This window comes from Mytilus galloprovincialis, chromosome 14, assembly GCF_965363235.1.
Source record: "Mytilus galloprovincialis chromosome 14, xbMytGall1.hap1.1, whole genome shotgun sequence".
Lineage (NCBI taxonomy): Eukaryota > Metazoa > Mollusca > Bivalvia > Mytilida > Mytilidae > Mytilus > Mytilus galloprovincialis.
This window is the reverse complement of record NC_134851.1, coordinates 5,568,138-5,580,797: the sequence shown is the minus strand read 5'-3', so window position 1 is coordinate 5,580,797 and position 12,660 is coordinate 5,568,138.

Here is a 12,660-nt window from a genome sequence, read left to right as displayed (position 1 = left end):
TAAAACTTAAGTACACAGTCAAGACTGGTCAAAATGAGGACGTTCAAACCTATAACTCGCGTAGAGAGAGAGTCACGCAGGAACCTTCGTAAAAGTTGCCTGTTATTAGAATAAAGAACTATGCCTACCCAACATATTTGTAGTTTCTCGTGGTAGTTTTTTTTTCCGATCTGCAACCAAGTTTGTGGGACCAACCTAATATGTTCATTGTTAATTTGTTTTCGTCCTGAACATGCATGACATATTTGTCACTAGACATTAAGCAACCAATCAATCAACCAATCAATCAATCTCTCATCGTGTCTAACGAGGAATAGTTTTTTGACATGCGTATAACATAGGAATCGTTAGACAAATGTTTAGAAGCGTGCGGATAGGGTATACAGAATATAGAATAATACGTTAAAATAAAAAGAACAAGTGGAAATAAATGTAAACGAAAGATTAGCAACACAGTAGGAATGAAAATGCATTGGTATACAGTCAATAAAGAAACATTACATACAAACTAAAAGTTTAAAGAAATGACGGAACCCTATTCAGACCCTCATCTAGGCGTGTGTGTTAATATCATCCTTAGAACTTTTCACATCTCTACTCTCTAACTGATGGTGGTTGACCTTTTCTTACTGAATTTATCTCGATATCATTAACTGTAATGGCAATGCTCCCAACATTTCAAAATGTCATACTTAACTCGTATAACGATGTTCATTATTCGTTTTAAGTGAAGAAAAACTCAATTATGAAGTTTTGTTAACTATACAACAAATGATACGTTTGCTAGAAAATCCTATGGGTTATCAATAATCAGGATAAAAATGGTACTTAAAGTTAGACAGTGATCAAGATAAATGAGGAACTCCACTAGGAGGAGAAAATGGATGCACCGGGGTGGTCATTTCTGTATATTTTATTTTTTAGTCTGTTGTTCTCTTTTTTCTGTATGTTCTTCGTCACGGATTTTAATCTGTACAATCTACATTGGTGGATTGATTTACGAATTTAGATACGACAGAAGTTTGATGCGACAGAATTTTGATGCGACAGAAGTTTGATGCGACAGAATTTTGATGCGACAGAAGTTTGATGCGACAGAATTTTGATGCGACAAGTACAAGTGAGAGGATTAGCGCTATAAAACTAGGTTTAATCCACCATTTTCTACATTTGAAAATGCCTGTACCAAGTCAGGAATATGAAAGTTTTTATCCATTCGTTTGATTTGTTTTATCATTATTTTTTACATTTGATTAAGATCTTTCCGTTTTGAATTTTTCCTCGGAGTTCAGTATTTTTGTGATTTTACATTTAAAATGAAACAGACGTCTTTGTAGGTCACACAAAACAACAATTTCATTATTTTATGTACCAATTAATTAATTTTAGCTAGCTTTAAAACCAGAAACCATAAAGTACCTGCATCAAGTTTTATTCGTACTAAGGTTTTTCAGTCGATTTTGATCTTATCAGACTTCACCTGGACCCGTCTTTCAATCTTTTCTTAAACTCATAGTATCCCATCACCGTATGTACTTTTTTTTATTATTCTAACAAAAGTATTATTGATAATTTTAGATAAATCAACAAATAATGAACCCTGGAAATAACCTGAAACCTCAATTTTTACAGTTTCTGACAAAATTGATATTGAGTAATTATCACAAAGAAAATGTTTGAAAAAGCCGTTTTTTATGTGTGTAGATTACTGACGTTCTTCGGTGCAAATATTAACAGCATTTATCAAAATACCCTCGACAGCAACATTTAAGATTTATTTTTGTATACTTAGATATTCCCCATTTCCATTTTCAATTTTATTTTCAGGATTAAGTGTCCATGGCCCCGTCATAAAATTGTGTACTAGTTTAGTGAAAATGAACGTCACACTATACCACCTTGAAGTTTGGTTTTTAGTTATACATTTACTATTAAACAGATTTATGTGTTGATGTTAATGAAATATTGAGTGATTGACTGATTGATACTTAAAACTAAGATATCTAGTTCAAATACAGATACTTTGTCCTTGTTTTGTTCACAAAGCAGACGGCAACTCGTGGACACAGGACCTTTACTTTCATTAAATTGGAAGTGGACAGCTCAACGTGTACACAGGACCTTTACTTTAATCATACTGAAAGTGGACTAGCTTTCAATCACGTGGTAATGTTTTAGATCATTAGTTTGACCTGAAGGTGAGTGACAGACTGCGAGTGCGTACTAAAGCCAACGTATGATTGAAAAAGCATTTAAACCAAGACGCTGTGATCATGTCAAAAAATATCGTTCTTTTCTTATTTGTATATTTTTGGTTCCGTAAATAATATAGGTGTCTTTATAAAAAAAATACAAGTTGGTGCTTTGTGAATCACAATTGACATAACATTCATTGGAGAAAGAGAAAAAACTGTGACATATGGAGATTTTAATCAAAAATTAACAACGTGGAAATTTAACATGACTGTATGAATAAGTTTTATAACGATTTCATTATATTTCTGAACTAAAACAATTGAATACTATATTGATTAAATGTAATTTAAGCTATGACTTGATGTATTGTTTGTCAAAAGGCACTTATCGGTCTAGTCATCCACTTTAATGCTTGAAAAGTATGTTATAAAATTAGTTTAACATTACCAATTGTACTGCACAAGATGCACATTTTGAGCAATAAATGCCTCGTCAGTTATGCTCAAAAATGAAATATTATTATTGTTTTACAAAGTTGGAGAGATGATCAAAACCAAAAATAACCTAAATAAAAGTTTAATTCGGACACGGAATTAGAGGTTTGCATGGAGCAGATATACAAGTATATTAAATAATTACATTGTTTACCTCTGGGACCTAATGTTTGACACTTTTACCTATAAATGTCTGTTTGTTTTGCTCTCACATTGTTGACAATATAATGAAATTATATGCAACTGACATACAAGTGAAACGTTTAGCTAGCTATACAACCAGGTTTTATCCGTTATTTTCTACATAACGAAATGTTAATACCAAGTCACGACTATGACAGTTGCTTTCCAATCTATAGAGGTGTTTGAGCATATGATTTTTGTCATTTTATAACGAACTTAAAGTCCTTTGTGCTTTGTATTTGTTGTTATTTTACCTTTTCAGTTATTGAAATTTTGTTTTAAAAATAGCAATTGTCAATGTTATAGTATATACAATAGTCTTAAGTGGGCATAAACAATCAGTGAAACAATCGATTTGTAATAGATAGTCTATAAAACAATCAAAAATTCAAAGAAGATGAGGTAAAAACCAATTGATATCCAAAGAAAGACTAACAAAAAGTATACCAAACTGGAAAATAGATATAAGAAGATGTGTTATGGGTGGTAATGAGACAGCTCTCCATCATACTCATCAATTCATACTTTGAAAAAGTAAACCATTATAATTAAAAGTAAGGACCTTATCACGGAGCCGTGCCTCATACTAAGCAACAAGCTATAATGGGTCCCAAAATTACTTGTATTAAACCTTTCAAATAGGTAAAAGGAACAGTCTAATCTATATAAAAAACAAGATACGATGAAAATTTATGAACCACATCAACACACGACAACCGCTGGTTACTCAAAAATTGGTATTTCTAATATCATGATTTTTTCTCCATATATCAAAAAATCTAAATTGCATTTTTGTCTATAATCGCAATAGTAAATGCATGTAATACATTTTGAATTTACTTATTTTGTAAAGAAAATATCAGTGCCTTTTCCTATCCTAAAAAGTTCCCTATCTCCACTGCCAACTTGCCCTTTTCAATATCTTGCTGGAGAACTGATACATGTACATGTACAACATTTTAGTGAGTGTTGCTTGTTTAATATCAGAACAAACATCCTTAGTATCTTATATATTTATATATTTATAGACTTCTACAAATGTCTGTACAAAAATGGAAGGTTTTAAATAAGCGATACAGTAATTTGGGTATAGACTCAAAATAAGATTTAATGATTCCTCCCCTGACGTCTGGCAAGGTTATTTTTTCTGGGTCGTCTTCCTTCCTAAAGCGTACAAGACAAAAAAAATACCCTTGTCAGTGGTCATAAGTTATTGAACCACCCTCCCCCTCCCCCAAATTTGTTTGGTCGGAACACTACAAGTTAAAAGCTTGGGTGCTGAAATATTACCGAATTATTAAACAGCATCTTCTAAAATGTAAGATTATTACCTGATGCTATTGGTAGCACAACTTCTCTGGCCCCGATAAGGTGTTAACTAATTTGAGGTGTGTCAGTCTGGTCGAATTCTGGTTTGTTTATGATCAGGATGTCCACATAAAATGCTACTCCTTCTCCACTTGATACCAACAAAAGTGATAAGGACACATTATATGATCACATGATAGAAAATATACCAGCCTGATAACAAATCATAAGAATGACAAATGCCCCTCATCTAAGCATGTATATTTTCCTAGTTTGTAGGAAATCAAATGGTGTCTTATGTCCTTTGTACATTCCTTGATCAAAATCACAGCAGTTTCAGAGGGAGATAAATTAGAAATTGCACATTTAACAGTACTAAAGCATGAAAAGCTGCATTGCATTTCACCGTATGCTGACATGGTTGTTGATATGGAATAAAAACAATATACCTTTTATGGTTTTCAAGATAGAGAGCTCCATAACTATACAGGAAAAGGAAGATAATTTCAGGCAAACTAACAAATTTTTAAATTTAGTTTTCTACATTTTTAGTATAAAAACCAAACATTTTTTAAATGTTAACATAGAGAACCCATATGGCATACTAGCTAGTTACACAAGAAAAAAAAAAACCAAAAAATTGACCAACTAATAAACAAAAACATTTGTGGGACTTAACAGACTAATCATTTTATTGATAATATGGATTAGTTGTTTTTATTTCCTGGATTCATTATCCCATAAATAAATTATTTACAGTTAATCAGTCCAATGTTTAATCAGCTATAAATAAACTGAACAAAATGCAAATGCTATCAAAATGTTACACTGATCAAGATTTAGTACACACGTGACATTATCCTACAAAATCCAAAAGCACTGTGTGTAATAGATGTTATGAAAATAGCAATTATATTTCTCGCCTCAGAAAGAAAGATGAAACATATTTTACTCCAGAATAATAATTATATTTCTCGCCTCGAGATAGAAAGATGAAAGCTATTTTACTCTAGAATAACAAAATCCTTGGCACATTGACGCAGAAATTATTTTCTTGGAGATTCTATAATCACTTGACATAACTAATCATTAATGTAAGATGACTCTTTTGAAGGGTACAATGCATTCATATCAGGATTTCATATGGTTTCTATACGTAAACATGACAAAGATATATCAACAAAGAGAGCTATGGAAGGATACTTCATCTCCTGTCTTTTCTTTTATATGTTAAGGTAGCTTTAATCCAGGATCAATGGACTATTTTCCACATAATTCAAAAGTATTACAGTTGTTGTCCATTCGTTTGATGTCTTTGAACTTTTGATTTTGCCGTTTTAATAGGGGCTTTCGAATTTGAATTTTCCTTCGATTTCAGTTTTTTTTATGATTTTACTTTTTATACACAACAACTGAAAGATGATCCGAAAGAAATTTGTTCGAAAACATATTGTGTATAGAATTAGTGTGTGCGTATTTCAAAATGTTATTGCCATATAAAAACAAGTATCATCGTTTTATTTGAAACAAAAGTAAAATAACAAACATACAAAAATCGAAGGGAAACGGACAAAATCAAAAGTTCAAACACATCAAACGAATGGGAAACTGTTTTATCCATGGTTTGATACAGTCATTTATTTATGATAAATAATATGAGTTTTAAAGCTAGCATTTCGATAAATAAAGGCAACAGTAGTATACCGCTGTTCAAAACTCATAAATCCATGGACAAAAAACAAAATCGGGGTAACAAACCAAAACCGAGCGAAACGCATTAAATATAAGAGGAGAACAACGACACAACATCGAAACGCAACACACACAGAAACAGACCAATCATCAGACAAAACACCACGAGAATAACAAATGTAACATGAAAACCAAATACATGAATTTGGGATAGACAAGTACCGTGCCACGTCTTAAAAGATAAAAGATGCAATTTATTCCAGAAAATGTCGATAAAAGATGCAATTTATTCCAGAAAATGTCAACACTGAATAAGCAGAATTAGAGGAAAACACTTGAGTTATAGTTTTATTTTGGTGACAGCAGAAAACTAAAAGTAAAATTTGTTTTCTGTTGAAGATATTATTATTTTAGTGTAGAATGTTTGAAAAACAATTATTCAGCATCATATAAAGACAACACCCAAAAGTGGTCCGAGCGTGATCTTTCAGTATATACCGTATATAAATGCCTGTACCAAGTCTGGAATATGATAGTTTTTATCCATTCGGTTGATGTGTTTGAGCTTTTTATTAGGGACTTTGAATTTTCCTCGGAGTTCAATTGTTTTTTATTTTACTTTTTCTCTATACTTTTTTACTACCATCTGCAAAGAAATTGTCACATAATCATTCTACCCTATTGCAAACATATTCCTATATCGTTATAATCCATAGAACATTTGCACAACGAAGGATTTGTTTTCAATTTTGATTTCACAGCAGTTCATTTTAAGTTCATAATCCTCTTTTCTCTATTACCGTCACCAAAATAACTCTAACGTTTAACAAAGCGTTTACGATAGTTTGATTAGTAGATGCCCCTAATTGAAACAATATGAAGAGATTAACATAGCAAAAAAAAAATGTTTTTGCTGATTGTCATGACAAACCATCATTGATTTTTATTGAAATAAAACAGAACAACAAAATGTACAGCAATATTATACATGGGTTAATGATAAATCTTACTATAATAATAATAATAATAATAATATTACTACTGAAAAAAAATGTTGCTTTACGTCAAGCGATTTTTAAGTTTATTTTTTTTTTTTAAATTATTTATACTAAGGAATTTCAACATTAAATCTTTTCGTATTACCCAATATTGTTACAAATATTTTTCAATAACCTGACAAAGAATTCTAAAATAATATTATTTTGATTTGTCATTAATAGTTGGGTAAGTCTTCAACTAAAACATTGAGATTAGTTTGCTACATCATATATGTAACACCAACGTTAAATAAATGTGTATAAAATTACTTTATTAACAAGGTCTTGCTGATATCTGTTTTATCAAAAACACAAAAAGTATTGTTTTTGTACATTATGTAATTGTCCACATATGCACGGCATCATTATAAAATACAACAGTCTTTTCTACATTGAAATATTAAGATTATATAAAGCTGTGCATTAACCATTCGTCTTTGGAATTTCAGTAGCCAGATACTTTCAAACTCGTCTTATATAACGTAAAAATGATATAAGAAGTCGATACCTACTCAAATTATGCATTCTTAAACCGATCTCTGTTAAAAGTTGTCTTTTAAAGGATTCCCTATATCGCACATTTGAATAACTTCTTTTCTATAATATTAACCAATTTGGATTACGCATCCATTTGATATGGTCTTTTGGATTAAAATACAGAGAATTCTGTTTGTTTATGTTCATTTGTGGTCGAATAAGTTTTAAGCAATCTGCTGAGTTGTTATGAGATTAAAAAAAAGTCAACTAGATGTTTAATTCCGTTTTTAAATTTGGTTCGCATGGAAATTCATATTTCCAAATCGACAATATCATTTGTAATCCGGACAAATAAAAAAAGTGACTTTTTTTTTAACAATGATAAAAAGAAAGTGTGGATATGAAAGTGCAACTCATGTATTATATATGTATTATTTTCATTGCGTACACCCTTGTTTGTTGATAAGCTTTAATATTGCATTTCAAATATTCATATTTAACTAAACCCTATTTGTAGATAATGTGCTGTCAATTGTGATATAATTGTTTGTATGTTGAGTGTCCTTTATTGGAAAAGCCTAAGGTCTATGATAAGTTTATTCACTGTAATCGGTTGTTAATCCCCGGGTTTTTTTTCTCATACCATATGACAATGTTATGCAAACCCAATCATTGTAATTATGTGAAACTAAATAAGTCATAACTGACGCAAGAAGTATATTATTAGCATTATATATTTGTGATTCCAGTAATTCAATTGATATTAGAAAATGTTTCCAACGTCTACATTCTGCAGTATATCATTTCTGGAAAATGTTGAGGTCTACTAACGGCAAGCACTCTTTTTTTTCGTATTCTTTGTGTACAAAAGGGATGAAACACAAGTTAATCAAACTTATATAGTCTTCTCCCATTACAATTTATAACAATAGAATATTTACAAAGCATGCATACAAACCATACATTATATATATATATATATATATAAAATTGAACTGTGAAGAAATGGTATGTGATGATGTGACTGGTTATACACAATATGCATGTATTTGCACTTTATAATGTGCTATATTACACATTTAGAAACCTCTTAGACTCTTTAATAAATTCATATACATTCTTTACAATTCTTTCATTTTCAACATTAGTTAAAGACGTATCGCCGGAGGTTAAGATGTTCAAATTTAGTAGAGAGTTATCTGGTAACCAATGTAGATTATTAAATAATTTGGTTCTTATATTCGAATAATTAGGACAATAAAAAAAGAAGTGACGTGAATCTTCGCACTTAGCACCACAACTACAAGACGGATCTGAAATAATGTTGACTCTGTTAAGATCATAATTCAAAAAAGAAGCTGAGCACCTAAGTTGTGTCAAAATAATATTTAGTTTACGATTGCCAAAGTCATAATGTTTTGGTACTTGGGCTTTTGCTTATGCAGTTAGTCTGTCTAATGCAGTATTTTATATTTCCATTTTTTTTTATAAAGGGCAGTCATAATGATATTTAGCGTTTTGTGCGAAAAAAAAATGATAGATATTTACAACATTCTACAAAATGAAAATTAAAACATTATTGTTTTATAATATGTTGTAATTAATGAATAGTAATTTATCAGTTGAAAAATAAAACATCACAATTTTGTAAAACGTTGGTCAAAATGATGAATAATCAAAATTAGTTGAACTCTAAATTTTAAGTCAAAAGCTAACACTAATACAATAGTGCTTAATGATAACAGAATTTAAACTACATTCCAACATTTGTCAAAGATTCGAAACCGATTGTATTCTTTTTAACCTCTATATAGATGTAGAATGAACTAATTAAACATTTTCATCCTACATGATGTCAACGGACATAAAACAAGCAGCCAGACGGCTTTACAATTGATTTCTTCAAATATACTTACTAAACATTTCTAATTGAAAGTAGCACTAAAAACCAAAGGAATAATTTAGAAGTAAGTGTTTTGTATGAGACATTTTGAAATTAACATGTTCAAGTGTAGGAAGACAATACTTTTGGAATTCACCTTTTCAGTAACTCTTAAATATGAAAACATTATACTGCTCCAAAACATCGGCCCTTTGGATTCGATTGTCAAAAAAATATTCTAAATCTATTCATTTACATCATTTAAGTCTTTTCAAGAAATGTTAGTGTATATACTTTTGAATATTAATTACCATGTTTGCTTGAATAGTTCAAGTTTGTTTCGTTTCAATATGAACAACAAAACTGCAATAAATTATTATGTGATATGCTCTTTATATAGTTATATAGAAAAGCAATACCCCTACTAAACATTAGTCTATAAGTATGTGTAAATTGATAATACACGAATGGGAATTCTAATTTGGTTAAACACATGCTTGATTAGGGTTAGGACTGATTATTTTTAAAAATATAAGTAAAATGTCCTTGGCAAATTATATATAATAAATGGCATTTGTGCACTAACGTATGTACATGTATACATATAGAATAATACATGGCAAAATCCGTATCGCATGCTGTATCACCACGAGAAACCAATATCAGTCCCGAGGGCCGAAGGTCCCGAGGGTTGATATTGGTCGAGTGGTGATACAGCATGCGATACGGATTTTGCCATGTATTATTCTGTTTATCATAATATTTTAATAGAATCAGATTCATGGGATATCCCTTTTTTTAAATCGTCTGAAATTATAAGGTAGAATAGAATATTATGATTTTCTTGTAAATCTCCAGGTGACTCGTCATTTTTTTTTATAGATTTCCTTTTTACTTAATATCCACATCGTAATGTCCCCTATAACCTTATTGCATTCTCAATATACGTTTAAAACCATGTATATGTATTAAAATGCATCCACTAACGATACTGTCCTATTATTTCAACTTAAATTAATATTTATCAGAGATGTAGAAATGTTTAAGGTTTTATTGTTTATTTGACGATTATATTATTCATGATCATTTTAATTTTAATTTTCTGACGAGGTAATTAACGAACGGCAAGAAAAATATTCCTTGAAAAGTTTGCTATCTATTTCTAACAAAATTAAAATAAAATTTGCATTTGTTTTTAATCCTTCAGGTAATGAAAACAGACTTCACAAAAATTAAAACTTCAGATATTTCTGCATCTTATTGTGTCTTTTTTATATATAAAAGTCGCTTCGGAAAGTATTGGGAAATAATTTTTGGAAAAATATCGATTTTAGTTGAAACGATATGACATTTGTGTTAGTGGGAACTCATTTTTTTCCTATTCAAGGATTGCAAATACAGCAACTGGACGTCATAGGTCAAACGTTGACGTCAATCGAATTATGACGTAACACCAGGTATGCGATACAGGTTTTGCCATGCGATACGGGGTATGCGATACGGGTTTAGCTATGCGATACGGGGTATGCGATACAGGGTAGGTGATACAGACTGGAAAAAAGAACCTTTATTAGATATACAAAATAGCTGTATTTTGTACTAAATATATGATAAATGTATATAATGTCATGCTATTGCTTTATTGATTAAACTAACATAATTGTGATAAGGTTTTACATCTACATAATTGTTTAAACATTCAGCAGATAATTAATTACTCTTACAATGCTTCCTCGTTGATTTTTTCTTGTAATTTTGATAGAAGGTCAATTCCAATGTGTACTTTTCAAATATGCAAAGTACCTTCATGACTTACTTTTTGAGATAATTTGGTTCGAAATTTGCATATTTGGAAGAAAATTTCTGAAATTTCATAAATAATGACTTTTAAAGAAAGTAACAATACTTTTGAACGAAAAGTCATAACTTAACCGGTTTTTTTGTAAAATATTCCCTTGATCCATGGCATCAACATGCTGAAACAAGTTTAAGGTTTAATCAAATCATCATGTTCCGGATTTAGATTGCTATATCCGAAATATTGAAATTGACCATATTTTTGCGTCTTTTCGGAAGTGCAGACAAAATTTGATCGCTGATTTTTTCCTGAAATTTTGGCGGAGTGTTCTTGAAGCAGTACTTGATTGATTGCAAAAGAAAAACATTGGGGTCCATGTGCTTGTTTTTCAATAAAAGCCATATACCTTTATTTTTTACGATGTCTGTCAGTATGGCGCTAAATTACGTTAAATTAAGTTTTAATCGCAACAACGTCGTGTAATCATTCCCGCCGTACACGAGTTCGCTGTCAAGTATATGCAGGTGTTTTTCAAAGCGTTGATACTTATCAGAAAAATTTATAAGATGGTTAATCATAAAATGGAAAAACATTTGTACTAAACATTTACGAAACGAAATTTGGACAGGAACCTTTTCATAATAAAAAAAAAAAGACTATAAGAAAGGATTCTAGCAGATTGCTTTATCAGATGTACGGCACAAAAGAAAATCTGATAGAAGTATAAAGGTTCATCTCCGTCCGACATTAGTTCTAAATTGTTTCATGTACTGTAAGAGGATAGACAACATTATTGACATGACAAAATGTGAACCAACTATACATTAAGTGAGGCGATACCATAAATTGACAACAGTATAACCTTCAACAATGACAAACCGATACCGTATCGTCAACTTTAAAAGGTTCCGACGTACTTTGATTTTCTTTTCTTTTTTACATTCAAAAGATAATCATCTTTCAAATTTAAATTATAAGCAGTACTTCTTGTTTTATAATAAGAGCTGTTTTGTGCAATTTAAATCATGCCATTAATGCCTCAATCGACCGAAAATGAAGTTTTAACGACGAGTTTTAACGTGTGTACACTTTCTGATCTGTCTGTCTGCAATTAGTGTACACTTGCCGATATTCAATTTTTATCTCTCAATACATTGAAGTACAATAAGGACATGCTTATACAAATAAGTAGACGTGGTATGATTACCAATGAGGCAAATCTCAATCAGAGACCAAATGGCTAAACGACTATAGGACATCGGACGGCCTTCAACAATGAGTAAAACCCATACCGCATAGTAAGCTATGAAAGGCCCTACATGACAAATGCAAAACAATTCAAACAGGAAGCTTACGGCCTTATTTAGGTACTAAAAAAATGAACAAAATACAAATATGATGAACAATACCAAAGACACCATTTAATGACAAGCCCTTTTAACAGCATGTGAACGGGCGTTTTCTTGTTTTGGTCTATTACGTCTATTACATCCAGTTTCATATACAAAAAGAATACAACTATTAAACAAACTAACGTGTGACAATTCTACATCTATTGGTTATACTTTGCTTAAATTCAAACCAAAAACGACA